The following is a 22,501-nucleotide window of genomic DNA, read 5'->3' on the forward strand; positions in this document are numbered from 1 at the left end:
GTTCATTCTCTATTTTTTTAATTTTTATTTTAGTAGGTTATTTTACGACGCTCTATCAACATCTTAGGTTATTTAGCGTCTGAATGAGATGAAGGTGATAATGCCGGTGAAATGAGTCCCGGGTCCAACACCAAAAGTTACTCAGCATTTTCTCATATTGGGTTGAGGGAAAACCCCGGAAAAAACCTCAACCAGGTAACTTTCCCCGACCGGGAATCGAACCCGGTCCACCTGGTTTCGCAGCTAGACGCGCTAACCGTTATTCCACAGGTGTGGACTTCATTCTCTGTATTATTCTTTTACCTTCAAACTAAAGAAAATACGTATTTTAAAAACAACTTTAAATTAGTGTAACTCTGAAAATACTGAGAATACGTAGGCACTATGTTTATATATGACATTTTTTGCTCAAAATGCCTTCAGAAATAAGCTTCGTAAAGGACAGTAAATCCCCCTGAATCACCCTGCATAACCGAAAATTGCCTACTACTTCGACTCCACAACTCTGCTTGTAGCAAAGCATGTACTACATCACCCTGTAGAAACCATTTCCGAAGCAGAAAATTGGAGTGTAACAATATCATGCCTCTCTAGTAATTTTTTGCGCTCTCTGTTGCTACGCCAAACAGATGTCGGCAAATTGGCTCTCGACGGCCGTGAAAAGAAGTTGGTTACGCTCTTTTAAATCGTCCACACAGAAGGGACTGAGTTAATGTAAGAGGGTTGATTTGTGGGGTTGTAAGTCCGCCATGTTAATCCGGTTGGAGGGAGCTACTGAAAAGAGGCAGGGTTGATGTGTGGTCTGACTAGGGGTTGTTCTTCAAACACCCCTTGGAATGATGGTTATGTTATTTACAATGGATCGATTAAATTGTGTGCCCACGGAATAAAGTGAGGCGGCGTGTTAATGGAGCGAAAAGCCCCCCGGTGTTGACAAGTGCGTGCAGGCCAGTTATCAAATATTGTAAGAGTTGTGGCTTAAGCAATTAGTACGTGAGCCGTTTGAAAAATTTATGATCCTGTCCCGGTGCTAGTATGCGGAAATAAAAACAAAAACATCATTGTTTTTTGTTAAATATAGTAACACGTGCATTTGCATTGTTAGTGCTGTATTCATTTCTTAACACCGAGCGAGTTGGCTCAGACGGTAGCGTCTGAGACTCGCATTCGGGAGGGCCCGTGGCCGACCAATTTCACTGAGGTTTTTCAGGGTTTCCCCAGTCACAAAGGCAAATGTCAGATTAGAAATTTATATGCCATGCATGATTGATTAATATGCCATGCATGATTCAATCACCAATATCATAAATATTAATTAAAGTCTATAATGAGTTAAATGAACACAAGTCATTTAGAACACAAATAGAAACAGAAACTAAACAATACCGAAAGCGGCCTAGTGGTATACTCACAGATCCCCTCCCCCCACAAGAAAAAAACCATTAATGTTCTTTAAATACAGTAGCACATGCATTTACATTGCTGGTGCTGTGTTCATTTGTTAGTGTTTGATATTAATGTTCCTTAATTAAGAAACGAAGCATTAGTGTTTCTTAAAGCACATACATTTACATAGCTAGTGCTGTGTTCATTTGTTAGTGTCGGATATTAATATTCCTTAATTAAGAAACAAAGCATTAATGTTTCTTAAAATATAGTAGCACATACATTTACATTGTCAGCGCTGTTTTAATTTATTGGTGTGGGGAATTAAACAACATAATATTAATGTATCTTAAAATATAGTAGCACATGTATTTATATTTCTAGTGATGTATTCATTTGTTAGTATGGGGAATTATAAAACTTAACATATAATATCACATGTATTTACTTTAGTAATTCTGTATTCATTTCTTAGTATGGAGAATTAATGCTCCTCAATTAAGAAACATAACATGAATGTTCCTTAAAATATAGTAGCACATGTATTTACTTTAGTGGTGCTGTATTCATTATTGTTAGTAAGGGGAATTAATGCTCCTCAATTAAGAAACATAACATGAATGTTCCTTAAAATATAGTAGCACATGTATTTACTTTAGTGGTGCTGTATTCATTATTGTTAGTATGGGGAATTAATGCTCCTCAATTAAGAAACATAACATGAATGTTCCTTAAAATATAGTAGCACATGTATTTACTTTAGTGGTGCTGTATTCATTATTGTTAGTAAGGGGAATTAATGCTCCTCAATTAAGAAACATAACATGAATGTTCCTTAAAATATAGTAGCACATGTATTTACTTTAGTGCTGCTGTATTCATTATTGTTAGTATGGGGAATTAATGCTCCTCAATTAAGAAACATAACATGAATGTTCCTTAAAATATAGTAGCACATGCATTTACTTTAGTGGTGCTGTATTCATTATTGTTAGCATGGAGAATTAATGCTCCTCAATTAAGAAACATAACATGAATGTTCCTTAAAATATAGTAGCACATGCATTTACTTTAGTGGTGCTGTATTCATTATTGTTAGCATGGAGAATTAATGCTCCTTAATTAAGAAACATAACATGAATGTTCCTTAAAATATAGTAGCACATGTATTTACTTTAGTGGTGCTGTATTCATTATTGTTAGTAAGGGGAATTAATGCTCCTCAATTAAGAAACATAACATGAATGCTCCTTAAAATATAGTAGCACATGTATTTACTTTAGTGGTGCTGTATTCATTATTGTTAGTAAGGGGAATTAATGCTCCTCAATTAAGAAACATAACATGAATGTTCCTTAAAATATAGTAGCACATGTATTTACTTTAGTGGTGCTGTATTCATTATTGTTAGTATGGGGAATTAATGCTCCTTAATTAAGAAACATAACATGAATGTTCCTTAAAATATAGTAGCACATGTATTTACTTTAGTGGTGCTGTATTCATTATTGTTAGTATGGGGAATTAATGCTCCTCAATTAAGAAACATAACATGAATGTTCCTTAAAATATAGTAGCACATGTATTTACTTTAGTGGTGCTGTATTCATTATTGTTAGTATGGGGAATTAATGCTCCTTAATTAAGAAACATAACATGAATGTTCCTTAAAATATAGTAGCACATGTATTTACTTTAGTGGTGCTGTATTCATTATTGTTAGTATGGGGAATTAATGCTCCTTAATTAAGAAACATAACATGAATGTTCCTTAAAATATAGTAGCACATGTATTTACATTGCTGGTGCTGTGTTCATTTGTTAGTGTTTGATATTAATGTTCCTTAATTAAGAAACGAAGCATTAGTGTTTCTTAAAGCACATACATTTACATAGCTAGTGCTGTGTTCATTTGTTAGTGTCGGATATTAATATTCCTTAATTAAGAAACAAAGCATTAATGTTTCTTAAAATATAGTAGCACATACATTTACATTGTCAGCGCTGTTTTAATTTATTGGTGTGGGGAATTAAACAACATAATATTAATGTATCTTAAAATATAGTAGCACATGTATTTATATTTCTAGTGATGTATTCATTTGTTAGTATGGGGAATTATAAAACTTAACATATAATATCACATGTATTTACTTTAGTAATTCTGTATTCATTTCTTAGTATGGAGAATTAATGCTCCTCAATTAAGAAACATAACATGAATGTTCCTTAAAATATAGTAGCACATGTATTTACTTTAGTGGTGCTGTATTCATTATTGTTAGTATGGGGAATTAATGCTCCTCAATTAAGAAACATAACATGAATGTTCCTTAAAATATAGTAGCACATGTATTTACTTTAGTGGTGCTGTATTCATTATTGTTAGTAAGGGGAATTAATGCTCCTCAATTAAGAAACATAACATGAATGTTCCTTAAAATATAGTAGCACATGTATTTACTTTAGTGGTGCTGTATTCATTATTGTTAGTAAGGGGAATTAATGCTCCTCAATTAAGAAACATAACATGAATGTTCCTTAAAATATAGTAGCACATGCATTTACTTTAGTGGTGCTGTATTCATTATTGTTAGCATGGAGAATTAATGCTCCTTAATTAAGAAACATAACATGAATGTTCCTTAAAATATAGTAGCACATGTATTTACTTTAGTGGTGCTGTATTCATTATTGTTAGTATGGGGAATTAATGCTCCTTAATTAAGAAACATAACATGAATGTTCCTTGAAATTTAGTAGCACATGTATTTACTTTAGTGGTGCTGTATTCATTATTGTTAGTAAGGGGAATTAATGCTCCTCAATTAAGAAACATAACATGAATGTTCCTTAAAATATAGTAGCACATGTATTTACTTTAGTGGTGCTGTATTCATTATTGTTAGTAAGGGGAATTAATGCTCCTCAATTAAGAAACATAACATGAATGTTCCTTAAAATATAGTAGCACATGTATTTACTTTGGTGGTGCTGTATTCATTATTGTTAGTAAGGGGAATTAATGCTCCTCAATTAAGAAACATAACATGAATGTTCCTTAAAATATAGTAGCACATGTATTTACTTTAGTGGTGCTGTATTCATTATTGTTAGTAAGGGGAATTAATGCTCCTCAATTAAGAAACATAACATGAATGTTCCTTAAAATATAGTAGCACATGCATTTACTTTAGTGGTGCTGTATTCATTATTGTTAGCATGGAGAATTAATGCTCCTTAATTAAGAAACATAACATGAATGTTCCTTAAAATATAGTAGCACATGTATTTACTTTAATGGTGCTGTATTCATTATTGTTAGTATGGGGAATTAATGCTCCTCAATTAAGAAACATAACATGAATGTTCCTTAAAATATAGTAGCACATGTATTTACTTTAATGGTGCTGTATTCATTATTGTTAGTATGGGGAATTAATGCTCCTCAATTAAGAAACATAACATGAATGTTCCTTAAAATATAGTAGCACATGTATTTACTTTAGTGGTGCTGTATTCATTATTGTTAGTATGGGGAATTAATGCTCCTTAATTAAGAAACATAACATGAATGTTCCTTAAAATATAGTAGCACATGTATTTACTTTAGTGGTGCTGTATTCATTATTGTTAGTATGGGGAATTAATGCTCCTCAATTAAGAAACATAACATGAATGTTCCTTAAAATATAGTAGCACATGTATTTACTTTAGTGGTGCTGTATTCATTATTGTTAGTATGGGGAATTAATGCTCCTTAATTAAGAAACATAACATGAATGTTCCTTAAAATATAGTAGCACATGTATTTACTTTAGTGGTGCTGTATTCATTATTGTTAGTATGGGGAATTAATGCTCCTTAATTAAGAAACATAACATGAATGTTCCTTAAAATATAGTAGCACATGTATTTACATTGCTGGTGCTGTGTTCATTTGTTAGTGTTTGATATTAATGTTCCTTAATTAAGAAACGAAGCATTAGTGTTTCTTAAAGCACATACATTTACATAGCTAGTGCTGTGTTCATTTGTTAGTGTCGGATATTAATATTCCTTAATTAAGAAACAAAGCATTAATGTTTCTTAAAATATAGTAGCACATACATTTACATTGTCAGCGCTGTTTTAATTTATTGGTGTGGGGAATTAAACAACATAATATTAATGTATCTTAAAATATAGTAGCACATGTATTTACTTTAGTGGTGCTGTATTCATTATTGTTAGTAAGGGGAATTAATGCTCCTCAATTAAGAAACATAACATGAATGTTCCTTAAAATATAGTAGCACATGTATTTACTTTAGTGGTGCTGTATTCATTATTGTTAGTAAGGGGAATTAATGCTCCTCAATTAAGAAACATAACATGAATGTTCCTTAAAATATAGTAGCACATGCATTTACTTTAGTGGTGCTGTATTCATTATTGTTAGCATGGAGAATTAATGCTCCTTAATTAAGAAACATAACATGAATGTTCCTTAAATATAGTAGCACATGTATTTACTTTAGTGGTGCTGTATTCATTATTGTTAGTATGGGGAATTAATGCTCCTTAATTAAGAAACATAACATGAATGTTCCTTGAAATTTAGTAGCACATGTATTTACTTTAGTGGTGCTGTATTCATTATTGTTAGTAAGGGGAATTAATGCTCCTCAATTAAGAAACATAACATGAATGTTCCTTAAAATATAGTAGCACATGTATTTACTTTGGTGGTGCTGTATTCATTATTGTTAGTAAGGGGAATTAATGCTCCTCAATTAAGAAACATAACATGAATGTTCCTTAAAATATAGTAGCACATGTATTTACTTTAGTGGTGCTGTATTCATTATTGTTAGTAAGGGGAATTAATGCTCCTCAATTAAGAAACATAACATGAATGTTCCTTAAAATATAGTAGCACATGCATTTACTTTAGTGGTGCTGTATTCATTATTGTTAGCATGGAGAATTAATGCTCCTTAATTAAGAAACATAACATGAATGTTCCTTAAAATATAGTAGCACATGTATTTACTTTAATGGTGCTGTATTCATTATTGTTAGTATGGGGAATTAATGCTCCTCAATTAAGAAACATAACATGAATGTTCCTTAAAATATAGTAGCACATGTATTTACTTTAATGGTGCTGTATTCATTATTGTTAGTATGGGGAATTAATGCTCCTCAATTAAGAAACATAACATGAATGTTCCTTAAAATATAGTAGCACATGTATTTACTTTAATGGTGCTGTATTCATTATTGTTAGTATGGGGAATTAATGCTCCTTAATTAAGAAACATAACATGAATGTTCCTTAAAATATAGTAGCACATGTATTTACTTTAGTGGTGCTGTATTCATTATTGTTAGTATGGGGAATTAATGCTCCTCAATTAAGAAACATAACATGAATGTTCCTTAAAATATAGTAGCACATGTATTTACTTTAATGGTGCTGTATTCATTATTGTTAGTATGGGGAATTAATGCTCCTCAATTAAGAAACATAACATGAATGTTCATTAAAATATAGTAGCACATGTATTTACTTTAATGGTGCTGTATTCATTATTGTTAGTATGGGGAATTAATGCTCCTTAATTAAGAAACATAACATGAATGTTCCTTAAAATATAGTAGCACATGTATTTACATTAGTGGTGCTGTATTCATTATTATTAGCATGGGGAATTAATGCTCCTTAATTAAGAAACATAACATGAATGTTCCTTAAAATATAGTAGCACATGTATTTACATTAGTGGTGCTGTATTCATTATTGTTAGTATGGGGAATTAATGCTCCTTAATTAAGAAACATAACATGAATGTTCCTTAAAATATAGTAGCACATGTATTTACATTAGTGGTGCTGTATTCATTATTATTAGCATGGGGAATTAATGCTCCTTAATTAAGAAACATAACATGAATGTTCCTTAAAATATAGTAGCACATGTATTTACATTAGTGGTGCTGTATTCATTATTGTTAGTATGGGGAATTAATGCTCCTTAATTAAGAAACATAACATGAATGTTCCTTAAAATATAGTAGCACATGTATTTACATTAGTGGTGCTGTATTCATTATTATTAGCATGGGGAATTAATGCTCCTTAATTAAGAAACATAACATGAATGTTCCTTAAAATATAGTAGCACATGTATTTACTTTAGTGGTGCTGTATTCATTATTATTAGCATGGGGAATTAATGCTCCTTAATTAAGAAACACAATATTAATGTTCCTTAAAGTATAGTACCACATGTATTTCATCTCATTCGGACGCTAGATAACCATAGTACTTGATAAAGCATCGTAATATAATCAATTAAGAATATATTTCGTTAAACTTTTACTTACTTTTTTGTTATACTCAATATGACCAATGCGCTTTGCAAATCTGCAGGGTTATTTCACTTCCACCCTATTAGGTACAATGTTTCACCATCACTTTTTAGCGCTCCAGATCCCTTTCCCTGATGATGATGATGATGATGATGATGATGATGATGATGATGATGATGATGATGATGATGATGATGATGATGATGATGATGATGATATTTTTTTATTTCCTCTGTTTCAGAATCTTCATCCAGCCTCACGGATTCTGTCGGAGAGGTAAGTCGAAGCTCATACATACTTCCTGTACTTATATAGTTCGAACTGAAATTGGCCTTCTCACTAGCTCTAGCATTTCCTTGAATATATTTCCACATTTCGTAGTCATCTTCTTAACAATAACATGTAGGCCTATGCCTATAGTCTAATGTGAGCAAGCTTTCAGCCGTATCGAAAAAATACTGAACTAAACGTCCTACGTCATTTTTGACGAACGCAGAATGCATGTAACATCAGACCTAGAGATGGTCGATATTTCACAAACCGATATTTTGTCACAGGTATTTTTTTGTCACAGATAAACCTGTGACTGATGACGCGAAATATCTGTGACAAAATATCGCTATCGAAATCTGCTCCGTATTCAGTACTCTGTGACATATTTTTTCCTCTACGTCGTGAGTTTGCGCATGCGCATGATACAATAACAGCTATCGGGCGGTACGATTTAAATAATAATAATAATAATAATAATAATAATAATAATAATAATACCATTGGTTACCAGTACTTTATCTTATGTAAAATCCTGTCTGATCAACTGTTCTGTTTTGTAATTATTTTCCAATATTTTTCCGAATACTTACAGTATGTTTCGTTAATTTTTATTCTGTGACTCAAAATTATAATGTTAATGCACGACTTAAAATAATGTATTCATTATATATACAACAAAAGGATCAATTTTAAAACGATTAGAATAATCACATAACCTCAATTTCTCCATACCCAACTACATTTAAAATTATCAAATGATTCACTATCTACAATATAACCTCTTGGTACATGAGGTTGCGTCTGGCTGCGAAACCAGGTGGCCCGGGCTCGAATCCCGGTCGTGGCAAGTTACCTGGTTGAGGTTTTTTCCGGGGTTTTCCCTCAACCCAATACGAGCAAATGCTGGGTAACTTTCGGTGCTGGACCCCGGACTCATTTCACCGGCATTATCACCTTCATATCATTCAGACGCTAAATAACCTAGATGTTGATACAGCGTCGTAAAATAACTCAATTAAAAAAAAAATAAAATACATGAGGTTAACTTTCGACATGTTACTGTTTAGTTAGGTAGGTATTTATTTGTTAATGGTACATGTACATAATTTATTTGTTGGATTTTCCAATATAAATCATTGATTTGTGGTGTGTATAGAGAAATCGCATTCACATTTCATTGCTCTTTAATATTTCCTGTTAATTTTTATCGGTGTGACAAAATATCGGTCTAATTCATGCATATTGTGCTTACTTAGCGATATAAAATATCGGTGTGACAAAATCACCGATAAAAGTCACAGATATTTAATTGTCACAGTCACAGTTGTCACAGATATTTGAAAATATCGTTTAAGCTCATCTCTAATCAGACCTGCCAACCTATGAAAGATGAGATGTGATAGTATTATTATTATTATTATTATTATTATTATTATTATTATTAAATTGTAAGTCGAAGTACCATTAAATTAAAAATCTAAGTACCTTTTCATGGTACTATCTGCGTAGAGAAAGGAACACAGAAGAAAATAAGAAAAATATAAGCTGAAGGAGACGGAAGTAAGAAGAAGAAAGTAAATTGTTGATAACGTTATTATGTGTATATAATAAAGGACTGTTGCTAATTCTTGGAGGGTAGATGGCAGCTCAGTGCAGTTTGTTGCAGCAGCTATCTCGTATTGTTAATTTGCGCAAGAGGTTGCTCGTCATGTAACGCCCAGCTAGCCAGCCAGGCCATCTGTCGAGGGTTATCCGATCGGCGTGAAATAACAAACACTTTCATTTGAACAACAGCGCTAAGGACGTGCACACATCCGCGGCGTGCAACAGAAACCCAAACGTAAACAAATAATGTATGACTTCACGACCACAACCACAACACGTAGTATTTGATGACCTGACTAATTCCACACTTCCTTACCGTTTCTTTCCAGTGCGGTGTCGAAAATAGGTTAAAATTCATACGTGGTAGTAACCCAGGCTTTACCACGCTTGCATTAGATTATGTTAATTCTGAAAATAAACAAAAAGTTGATACCGATCAGTACCATCTATTTGGCTAAAGCATTATTCCTCAAAACTTTTAGACGCGCGAACTCCCAAAACACATAAAAAAAAGTCATAAAAATTAATACTTCGCGTCCGCCCTGCAAAAAATTATAATATAAAGTAACAAGTGATTTATTAAATCCGTTGGATTTGCGTGAAATATTTTTATTTTTGGTACATAATTAACAGGCTTCGCTCCTGGGCACAGAAATGCATGAAGTTCAGAGCGCACGGAAGATAGTGTTGTGCTGGTCGAGCGGAGTGGGAGATGGAGCGCGCCGTTACTTCGTGTCTCAACATGTAAACAGTCCGTCACAGTACGGCACAAAATATATTTCACCCTGTACAGTTGCAGTATATACAGTACATTCCTAGTGTAGACAATAAATGTATACCATTAAAGTATTAACGTGAGTTGTAACCTTCAATCAGGTGTCCCTACGCCGAAGCCTGTTACACGTACCGCAGCCAAGCAGCAATAGGCCTACACACAACGGTAATGTAAATTACGGACCCACCTGTGCTGTTGCAGTCACCCCTCCACACGGGTCATGAAGTCATTTATACTCCGTGTACTCTAAACCTCATACTGGTTACTCTGTGTCCCTAGGTCGAAGTCTGGTAATTAAGTACGTTTTTTATTCATATATATTGTAATTTCATTTCTATAGGCCTACTTGTACATAAGTTGACTTATACAAATCTGGCTTTCAGGTAGTAGCTCCCTGTAAAGCAGGTTTGAATAATTTCGAGGAAAAATTGTTCGGGGGCCGGGTATCGTTCCTGGAACCCTTCGCTTAGCGCGCGAACGCTCTTCCGACTGAGCTACCCCAGGAACTACAGTATAAACGACACCGTCACAATTTTTCCTTTGTATCCACACGACTCAAGTATTTGTGTGCACTCATAGTTGAGTTCTGGCGTCTTGTCAGCTCATTTGAGTTGTGTGGATACAAAGGAAAAATTATGACGGTGTCGTGTATGGTTCCTGGGGTAGCTCAGTCGAAAGAGCGTTCGCGCGCTAAGGGAAGGGTCCCAGGATCGATACCCGGCCCCGGAACAATTTTTCCTTGAAATTATTCATAAGTTGACTTATTGACGTCGCACAAAATTCTGTCCAATATTCTTTTTAGAAGATTAACTCCGTATGTAGATGAAATTATTGGGGATCATCACTGTGGTTTTAGGCGTAATAGATCGACTATTGATCAGATTTTTTGTATTCGACAGATATTGGAGAAAAAATGGGAGTATAAGGATACAGTAGGCCTACATCACTTATTCATAGATTTCAAAAAGGCATATGACTCGGTTATGAGAGAAGTTTTATATGATATTCTTATTGAATTTGGTATTCCCAAGAAACTAGTTCGATTAATTAAAATGTGTCTCAGTCAAACGTTCAGCAGAGTCCGTATAGATCAGTTTCTGTCAGATGCGTTTCCAATTCACCAAACTCGTCCCATAACCAATGTCCCATGAACAATTTCCGGATAAGATTTAACAAACCATAAGATACCGAGGGGTCTCTTGAAATGTGTCATTAATAGTTATATACGTTACAAGAGCGGTATGTTGACGTTTTCATGTTCGAGGAAAAGATTGAAAAAGCGAAACGTAGTTGAGCTTTTTTAATTTCCGAGAACATGAAAACAAACATACCGCTCGTGTATCGTACATTATTTTGTGCGAAGATCGTTTATTACATACCTGAAAGACGAATTCCTAATTAGTTGCAATGAAATCTCCATCTTGGTTTCTGTTCAATGACGGCAAATTTGGAAAAAAAATATATATCTATCTTCAACATTGTTGCTATAAAATATTTTCTGTGTTTACTATACTCCAGCAGGCCGTGATATACGTCTGTCTTTTTTTCCCCCAGTCTATAAATGCAAACTTAAAACAAACGGTAAGGTTATATAATGATTTATTTTTCATTTTAATATTTTAACAATATTATTTATATAACATATTGCAGTAATAACATCGGCATCTGGAATCTTGTTGATTTTTTCACGGCTTCCTTAATGTTACTTGCATCACGAATGCAGCAACTTTAGTGGAGTAGAGTTTACTTAATTTTTGCAAATATTTAAAAACAATAATTAACATTGCAGTTTAGGTGAAATTGCAGTGGTAAGTTTCCAATTTATAATTATTACAGTGTTAAACGTCTCTAAAAATAATATGTTAAAAGCCTAAAGCAGTAAAATGAATGTCGCGCTTAAGCGGTAAGAAGAGGGAAATTGGTATGTGTGTTACGTTGGGAATACTGAATGTGGTATTTCACACTTACCGCGTATTGGTTCTGTGCGGAAAACAAGCAAATACGCACGATCTCGCACAAAAATAAATAAAGACATGTCAATAAATTGCATTGTTCAAGCCATAACCAATGTTACTTTGGCATTTCTAAACCTTATAGTCACTTTAGAACAGCATGTTGAAATTCGTCAGAACCGACTGCCGGAATCTGTATAGAAGTTGCAGGCAAGTCTATATACAAATTCATCAGTAAGAAGGAAATACTCCGCTACTTGCGGTGGGACGATAGGGTACACAGTTTTAATTGATCTGCAATTCTTGGAAAGAAGTTGTAAACACAAGACACCATATTGGACGTGTCAGAGCTCCACATGGAGTTTCTTTTGGAATGGGATCTGTGAGAGGTGAAAAAGATTTCAAACAAGACGTCAAGGAGAGAATTGTTGATGGGGGAGCGCAAGAAATTATGTATTTTGTTAACGGGCGTGATGGGCTGTAAATCCCGCGCCAACGACTCGGGGGCTTGCAGGTAGCAACTGGATACAGAGAGTTGCATAACCACAATAAAATAAAATGCATACTAAATCCACTTATTTCAACCGAGGAATTTATTGAACAATGTGCGGTTTTTCGGTGAAAATGGTTCATTTTCTATACCTCCTTCCTAATACATAAGACATTCAGTGGCGTTTGGAGGAAACGGGTACGCTTCAACGTGGTCTGTTGTGACGAGAATCTAAGTCTCCGGACACGAGTAAGGCATCATGTCACAAAAACTTTCACGTCTGAGTATTTCTGACAAAGCAAATGTTATTCAACGCTTAGAAAATAGCGCAAATATTGAGGATATTGGTGGAGAGTTTGAGGTAATATATTTATTTGTTTATTTATTTATTTATTTATTTATTTATTTATTTATTTATTTATTTATTTATTTATTTATTTATTTGCCTATCTATTTATTTTACTTATTTATTTATTTTTGTACTTTATACATAGATGTTGTATTCTAGGAAATAAAATTAATAACGTTGTACAGTGAAACTTCCCTTAACGGACACTTCCCAATAGCGGACTCCTCTCAATAGCGGACATTTTAAAATTCCCCTGCAAAATAACATTGGCCCTTATGATAAAATTCTTCAAAATAGCGGACATTCTCAGTAACGGACGCGGACACTGAAATGTATCTCCCAACAACAATTAAAACCTCCAAATAACGGACAGAGTGAAAGAAAAAAAGAAAAAGACGGTTGTAAATTAAACGGAATTCTAAAGGAATTCTTTGCAACAACCATTATCGTGCATTTAAACGTTCTTGTACTTTATTGAAGATAAACAGCACAGTTGTTATAGTCGCGTCGCTGTTATTTCCGGCGTGACTCCTCCTCTTTGCTTACGCCTTAGGAAATGAAGGCTCTATAAAGTGTAGGTAGGTAGTATCGTTCGCCATTTTTGTTCTTTCGTTGCCGAGCTACCAGACAAGGGATTTATTTGCCGCACCGTCAAACATTATCATGTCGTAGCTTCTGTGATAATAAATCAAACTCACTGTAATTGAGCAAATAACTGAGCGGCAGATAGCGTCCTCGTGTGCTTTCTGCGAACGTCAACGAAAGAGCTAAAATGGCGGGCGATTATATTAAGTGTTTATCGACCCTTAGGAAGTGTATAACGTCATCAGCAGCAAATCACAAGACGGACATGTTTAAATGTAGCCGACCTGCAATGTGATTGGCTGCCGGAAATAAGAGCGACGGGACTACAGTTGTGATACTGTACGTGAGCAATCCGTACTTTCTTAGTTTGTCAAGTTGAGTGTTCGGAAGTACAATCACATTAAAAATGTCATAAAAACGTAAATGTTTGTCACTAAAAGAGAAAGTGGATGTTGTAAAGCATAGTGAGAAGGAGAAATTAAGTGTTCGTGAGCTGGCCACAAAGTTTAATGTGGGAAAAACTCAGATTAGTGAAATTTTGAAAAAACAAGGATATTATTTTAAAATCATACACTGAGAATGCAATTCTAGATTTCTTTGTGTAAGGTAAAGTGGTACAGTGACTGATGTTTATTTCATTTACAAAACATTTACTGGTACGATTTCTCTCTGGATGAATACTGTAAACAATCTCACTGTCTACTGTACTGTAAAATATAGTGTTCTATATGTTTAATGTACTGTATACATACTAACGATTTTCTAAATAGCGGACACTTCTCAATAACGGACATTTAATTTTTCCCGGGCGGTGTCCGCTATTGGAAAGTTTCACTGTATCAGATTCACTTTTTATAATGAATTAACAACTCTTAAATACTCACTCCCACATGATCGATTTTTTACTGTCCACAATATTCCTTGACTTTCATGCTCTACCTAAACATGATGCTTGCCGGTTGCAGGGGACTTGCTCCGCGTCTTATATTTAAGTACTTAAACATGGGCTTTCTCCGAAATCGACGGAGCAGTGTATTACTATTTCCGAAACTAAAATTACTTTCTCAAAAAACTTACTTCCTCCGAATATAGGTCTAGTTGAACAATTTTTCGAAATTGAGATTCGTAGTTATGGTAACATTCTTAGGACTTAATCTGTGAAAGAAAAAAATATTTTTAGCTTTAGAAGACTTAGCTAAGAACATTAAACCATATTTCATTATAGAATGAAGATGTGCCATTTTAAGGCTAATATAAGATAAGCACCTTAATGCATAATAGGCAGAGATCAATTTAGGAGTAATGTATAATATTTTATATGTATTTTTAGTTCTAGTGATTACCCAATTCCAAACAAACAAACTTTATACTTAAGATTCTTTCACATCAATCCCATTTATTCTAATTTGAAGGGAAACTGAGCACTGATGGGCCTACGTGTATAATTCAATTCAATTCAATTCAATTCAATTCAATTTATTAAGCCATTAAACATACAGTGATAGGCTTCGTCACATAAGAAAAACATACATTTGAAAATAAACATATAATTGAAAACGGTAAAGTTTAATTAGAATTAAAACACAAAACATTTTGAAACTCTAAAATTAATGAAAACACTTCACTCTTAATCTAACAATTGTAACTAAATGTAAATAACTTTATTTATTAAAAAACAATTTCGTATGAATTTATGTTAAGAAACTCATCTACAGAGTAGAAAGGATTAATTAAAAGCCAATTATAAAATCTAGCTTTGAAACTATTGGTCGGTAACTTATAATATTGACTGGGAAGCTTATTATTAAATTTCATCCCCATGACAGAAAAATTTGTACTAGTTTTATGTAATCCACAGTATGGAATATTAATTTGTTCACTATTTCTAATTTCATGATCATGTATATTGGCTATTAATGAGTAATTGTCTATATTTTGTCGAGTGTAAAGGACTAGGTTGTATATATAAATTTATGACAGTTAATATCTGTGATTGTTTGAAAAGAGGTCGACAATGTTCAAGATAGTTTGTTTGACATAGAATTCTAATGGCTTTCTTTTGCACAATGAAGACACTCCCAATTTTGCTACAATTTAGCCAGAAAATTAAGGCATACCTAATTATCGACTGAAAGAACGAAAAGTAGGCACATCTTAAATAATTTTGAGAAACGCAAGTCACTAATTTCTTTAATAAATATATAACTCTTGATAATTTTGTGCATATATATTCGATATATTTTTCCCATGTTAAACTGGAGTTTATAAGAAGTCCTAGAAATCTGGTATAGTTTTGTATGTTGTTTTTTTTATTACATGATTTAGGTAGGGATCTTAACAACACTAAGTGCTAGTTTATTTTCATTAAATCAATCATCATTTGTTTTAACACTTATTAGAAATGTTAAAAAGTTGTATTCAGGGACTCGTTGCATAATAGTAATATACGTTACAAGAGTGGTATGTTGACGTTTTCATGGTCGAGGAAAAGATTGAAAAAGCGAAACGTAGTTGAGCTTTTTTAATTTCCGAGAACATGAAAACAAACATACCGCTCGTGTATCGTACATTATTTTGTGCGAAGATCGTTTATTACATACCTGAAAGACGAATTTATAATTACTTGCAATGAAATCTTCATGTTGGTTTCTGTTTAATGGCGACAACTTCGGAAAACCAAAATATCTTTCTTCAAAATTGTTGCTGTAAAATGTTTTCTGTGTTTACTATACTCCAGCAGGCCGTGATATACGTCTGTCTTTTTTCCCCCCCAGTCTATAAATGCAAACTTAAAACAAACGGTAAGGTTATGTAATGATTTATTTTTCATTTTAATATTTTAACAATATTATTTATATAACATATTTCTAATAACATCGGCATCTGGAATCTTGTTGATTTTTTCACGGCTTCCTTAATGTTACTTGTATCAGAAATGCAATAAGGTTCGTGGAGTAGTAGACTTTACTTAATTTTTACAAATATTTGAAAACAATAAACATTGCAATTTAGGTGAAATTGCAGTGGTAAGTTTCCAATTTATAATTATTACTATGTTAAACGTCTCTAAAAATAATATGTTAAAAGCCTAAAGCAGTAAAATGAATGTCGCGCTTAAGCGGTAAGAAGAGGGAAATTGTTATGTGTGTTACGTTGGGAATACTGAATGTGGTATTTCACACTTACCGCGTATTGGTTCTGTGCGGAAAACAAGCAAATACGCACGATCTCGCACAATAGTAATATACGTTACAAGTGCGGTATGTTGACGTTTTCATGGTCGAGGAAAAGATTGAAAAAGCGAAACGTAGTTGAGCTTTTTTAATTTCCGAGAACATGAAAACAAACATACCGCTCGTGTATCGTTCATTATTTTGTGCGAAGATCGTTTATTACATACCTGAAAGACGAATTTCTAATTAGTTGCAATGAAATCTCCATGTTGGTTTCTGTTTAATGACGCCAACTTCGGAACACCAAAATATCTTTCTTCAACATTGTTGCTGTAAAATGTTTTCTGTGTTTACTATACTCCAGCAGGCCGTGATACACGTCTGTCTTTTTTTTCCCCCCCAGTCTATAAATGCAAACTTAAAACAAACGGTAAGGTTATGTAATGATTTATTTTTCATTTTAATATTTTAACAATATTATTTATATAACATATTGCAGTAATAACATCGGCATCTGGAATTTCGTTGATTTTCTCACGGCTTCCTTAATGTTACTTGTATCAGGAATGCAATAAGTTTCGTGGAGTAGTAGACTTTACTTAATTTTTGCAAACATTTAAAAACAATAATTAACATTGCAATTTAGGTGAAATTGCAGTGGTAAGTTTCCAATTTATAATTATTACTATGTTAAACGTCTCTAAAAATAATATGTTAAAAGCCTAAAGCAGTAAAATGAATGTCGCGCTTAAGCGGTAAGAAGAGGGAAATTGTTATGTGTGTTACGTTGGGAATACTGAATGTGGTATTTCACACTTACCGCGTATTGGTTCTGTGCGGAAAACAAGCAAATACGCACGATCTCGCACAATAGTAATATACGTTACAAGTGCGGTATGTTGACGTTTTCATGGTCGAGGAAAAGATTGAAAAAGCGAAACGTAGTTGAGCTTTTTTAATTTCCGAGAACATGAAAACAAACATACCGCTCGTGTATCGTTCATTATTTTGTGCGAAGATCGTTTATTACATACCTGAAAGACGAATTTCTAATTAGTTGCAATGAAATCTCCATGTTGGTTTCTGTTTAATGACGCCAACTTCGGAACACCAAAATATCTTTCTTCAACATTGTTGCTGTAAAATGTTTTCTGTGTTTACTATACTCCAGCAGGCCGTGATATACGTCTGTCTTTTTTTTCCCCCCCAGTCTATAAATGCAAACTTAAAACAAACGGTAAGGTTATGTAATGATTTATTTTTCATTTTAATATTTTAACAATATTATTTATATAACATATTGCAGTAATAACATCGGCATCTGGAATTTCGTTGATTTTCTCACGGCTTCCTTAATGTTACTTGTATCAGGAATGCAATAAGTTTCGTGGAGTAGTAGACTTTACTTAATTTTTGCAAACATTTAAAAACAATAATTAACATTGCAATTTAGGTGAAATTGCAGTGGTAAGTTTCCAATTTATAATTATTACTAGGTTAAACGTCTCTAAAAATAATATGTTAAAAAAGCCTAAAGCAGTAAAATGAATGTCGCGCTTAAGCGGTAAGAAGAGGGAAATTGTTATGTGTGTTACGTTGGGAATACTGAATGTGGTATTTCACACTTACCGCGTATTAGTTCTGTGCGGAAAACAAGCAAATACGCACGATCTCGCACAAAAGTTATCAATGAAACTTTAAAGTCTAATGTGGGGTTATAATTTCATCTTCTTGTTAGGACGAGGCTGGCTGTATAGCTTATGATTTCCATTATCGATTGTAACTAGCAAATTTCGTAATCAAATCCCATGCCGTTATACTGTGTATGTATTACTATTTACGAATTTGTTATGCGAGGTTAATAATTTTATATTTTGAACCAAAATGAAATATTCAATTTCATAACAATAAAATTATCCCAATTGGGGTAATTGCATCGTCAATTTCCACGTTAGCGACAGGAACCAGATCATTCTTCATAAGGGGGGGAATATAAATTTTTAATGCTTTATGTTTTAGACCCTTCCTGTTACAGATACCTTCAATTGTTTTTTTTTAACGTAACTCCCAATCCACTAGAATATATTTGTTCTCCGTTCTCAAACTAACCCTCTTCCATGCGAATGTGTATTAGTTTCCAAGTGGACCATGCAATGGGACGAGTTGGCGTCTTGATTTTAGTTTGCATTAAAAGAAAAACTCTCGATAAAAACTACTTTTGATCATAATGAGATTTCGCTCTTTATCCAGGTTTTCTGCAAATGAATGACTGAATAAATCATGAGCGCAAGGAAGGTTAACATCTCTGAAAAAGTTCCTTGTGTCAACAGCATTCCTAAGTCCAGCTTGGATGTGCAAGTCCTATGAGCTTATGAAAATTTTATTGTACTTTTCATCCTCGCTTATGTGATGCACCTGGCAGACGAAATGTTCGTTTCGACGCTTCGTTTTTGCATATTGGAAATTCTTTGAAATAATTCTATTTTAACTGTAACATGGCTTTTACTTTTTCCTTATACAAAGTGTAAAGAAACTACAGTATATAGGTTACTTGTACGAAGATGGCTGTCTGAAATAAGACCAGTGGTCTCTAGTGCAAGTTAGAAGTTAGTACATACAAGGTGGGCCAACGAAACGGGAGATTTTAATTTTGTTGTTGGTAGTAAATGGATTTCTTTAGTAGGCTTGGATTCATTGTATTGTTTAGCCTGATTGTTGCAATTCATTAAACATGGAGCATTGGACTGGTGAGCTAAGAGGATTTGCTGTAAAATCTTATTATCTAATACATACATGGGCACAATTTTCGGTTACGTGAGGCACTCGATTTGAAATAGTTTGTTTACTAGGAGAGGAGACTGCAGAGTAGGATGGGAAATATAAACTGCTGTGACCTGCGTCACCTTATCGTAATCGCTAAGGCGGTCAGTGACGAATTATTAGGAAAACGCTTGGTTAACGTGAGAGACTCGAAAACTTTTATTCAATTTGGCAAATTAATTTGGCAGCTTTAATCATAAACCTCCTTACTATTTCTCCATCATTGAATTGATTTAAATCACAGGCGAGAAATTGCGTAACTAGCTAATAATATTCCATCACGTTGTCTACGTTTATTTCCTTGAATATTCTGGCGTTTCTCAAGATTACTTAATAGATTTTCACGTTCTCGACTTAAAATAATTTCAGAAAATCATATTTCGTTTTCTACGCACATTTGATATTTTTTTTATAAATTTATTTTGGAAATAATACGTACAAAACAACATTTAATTCCTCGTACCTTTTAATGCAGCGTGTTTAAGGTATAGTGTCGTATTTAGTATACTATGCAAATGTTAAGATCATAAATTTTCTTCGGAATAGTACGAAAAATAACATTTAATTTGTCTTACTTTCTAATTCAGCATGTTCTTTATGACATAAGGAGTAATGTCGTTGTATATTAAATTTATTAATGCCTAATAGGATTTTCGAGCATAACATACATCGTATGTTCTCCCCTTCTAAACAAAAAAAAAAAAAAAAAAAACTCTTCCTCCCATTTCTCATGAAATAATCGTTTTCTAACGCGTACACGCTGCTTTGATAATGCCCACCACTGATATTGCTTATGAAACTGATGTAGAACGCCTAGGAGCTACGTGAGGGAGGAATGGGGACTGTGAAGATGATGTCACTCAGAGCGATAAGCTCTGTGTAGTTCAGTGAGGCATAATTTCTCACGTGAGGCACGATGCCCATCTATGATCTAATTGGTCAATGCGTAGAAGATGCTCGTAGGGAGTTTTACCATCACTTTCAAATCCGTCGTCATGATCATGTGCCCTCTTCACATGCGATAAAAATCTGGGTTCGCAGTTTACAAGAAACAGGCTCAGCACTAAAGAAGAAACCTCCAGACAAAGAATACTTCGTACTTCAGAAAATATTGAGACTGTTGGAGTTTCATTAACGAGTAGTCAGACTCTTTCTGTCTGAAGACATGCCCTGGCTCTAGACATGAGCCGCTCTAGTGTACGACGAATACTGAATAAAGATTTAAAATTTCACCCATATAAATCGCAAATTGTGCATAAATTAAATCATCAGGACTTAAATAATAGTGTCATTTTTTATTTTGAAAATTTCATATGAACGTACTTATCTGTTAAATGCTTAATTGTTTGCAAAAAGGTTGTTCTTGTTGAAGAACTAGGTAATTTTTAGGATGGTAGGTTACAATTTCCGCTACACCAGAAATAAGGTATATTGAAACATTTTGCTCAAGTCTAAGAAAAGGTTATTTTTGTTCAAGAATAAATTTTGAGAGTAGCACGTAGGCATTTCTACTGCATCAGAGATAAAGAATTAAGTTATTGTAAATTTCCGCTTACTTACTTACTTACTTACAAATGGCTTTTAAGGAACCCGAAGGTTCATTGCCGCCCTCACATAAGCCCGCCAGCGGTCCCTATCCTGTGCAAGATTAATCCAGTCTCTATCATCATATCCCACCTCCCTCAAATCCATTTTAATATTATCCTCCCATCTACGTCTCGGCCTCCCTAAAGGTCTTTTTCCCTCCGGTCTTCCAACTAACACTCTATATGCATTTCTGGATTCGCCCATACGTGCTACATGCCCTGCCCATCTCAAACGTCTGGATTTAATGTTCCTAATTATGTCAGGTGAAGAATACAATGCGTGCAGTTCTGTGTTGTGTAACTTTCTCCATTCTCCTGTAACTTCATCCCGCTTAGCCCCAAATATTTTCCTTAGCACCTTATTCTCAAACACCCTGAACCTATGTTCCTCTCTCAGAGTGAGAGTCCAAGTTTCACAACCATACAGAAGAACCGGTAATATAACTGTTTTATAAATTCTAACTTTCAAATTTTTGGACAGCAGACTGGATGATAAGAGCTTCTCAACCGAATAATAACACGCATTTCCCATATTTATTCTGCGTTTAATTTCCTCCCGAGTGTCATTTATATTTGTTACTGTTGCCCCAAGATATTTGAATTTTTCCACCTCTTCGAAGGATAAATCTCCAATTTTTATATTTCCATTTCCTACAATATTCTGGTCACGAGACATAATCATATACTTTGTCTTTTCGAGATTTACTTCCAAACCGATCGCTTTACTTGCTTCAAGTAAAATTTCCGTGTTTTCCCTAATCGTTTGTGTATTTTCTCCTAACATATTCACGTCATCCGCATAGACAAGAAGCTGATGTAACCCGTTCAATTCCAAACCCTGCCTGTTATCCTGAACTTTCCTAATGGCATATTCTAGAGCGAAGTTAGAAAGTAAAGGTGATAGTGCATCTCCCTGCTTTAGCCCGCAGTGAATTGGAAAAGCATCAAATAGAAACTTACTATTTAGAAAACGTTTTTTTTTTTATTTGATGAGCAAGTTTTTGTAAAGATAATTGTGAATTTACTGCAAAATTCTGCTGATGGATTGGGGGGAGGGGGAAAGTTCTTGAAGAGCACTTTTGAGTGCGGCAGATTGGCATTTCTACTACATCAGCCATAAGGATAATTATGAAGAGTTACTGTACAGTTCT

The 22,501-nt window shown here is 33.8% G+C and overlaps 2 protein-coding genes across 2 annotated transcripts in view; one reads left to right on the plus strand and one right to left on the minus strand.

Moving 5' to 3' along the window:
- The window catches only part of LOC138711451 (fork head domain-containing protein crocodile-like), a 259,199-nt gene that overhangs the window by 97,308 nt on the left and 139,390 nt on the right, over positions 1-22,501 (minus strand). The window lies entirely within an intron of this gene.
- Spg7 (SPG7 matrix AAA peptidase subunit, paraplegin) overlaps positions 7,993-22,501 on the plus strand; it is a 431,125-nt gene continuing 416,616 nt past the window's right edge. Inside the window, exon 1 of the mRNA XM_069842717.1 lies at positions 7,993-8,018. The gene's annotated coding sequence lies outside the window, so the exon portion shown is untranslated. The remainder of the gene's footprint in view (positions 8,019-22,501) is intronic.

Source organism: Periplaneta americana, chromosome 1 (assembly GCF_040183065.1).
Source record: "Periplaneta americana isolate PAMFEO1 chromosome 1, P.americana_PAMFEO1_priV1, whole genome shotgun sequence".
Classification (NCBI taxonomy): Eukaryota; Metazoa; Arthropoda; class Insecta; order Blattodea; family Blattidae; genus Periplaneta; species Periplaneta americana.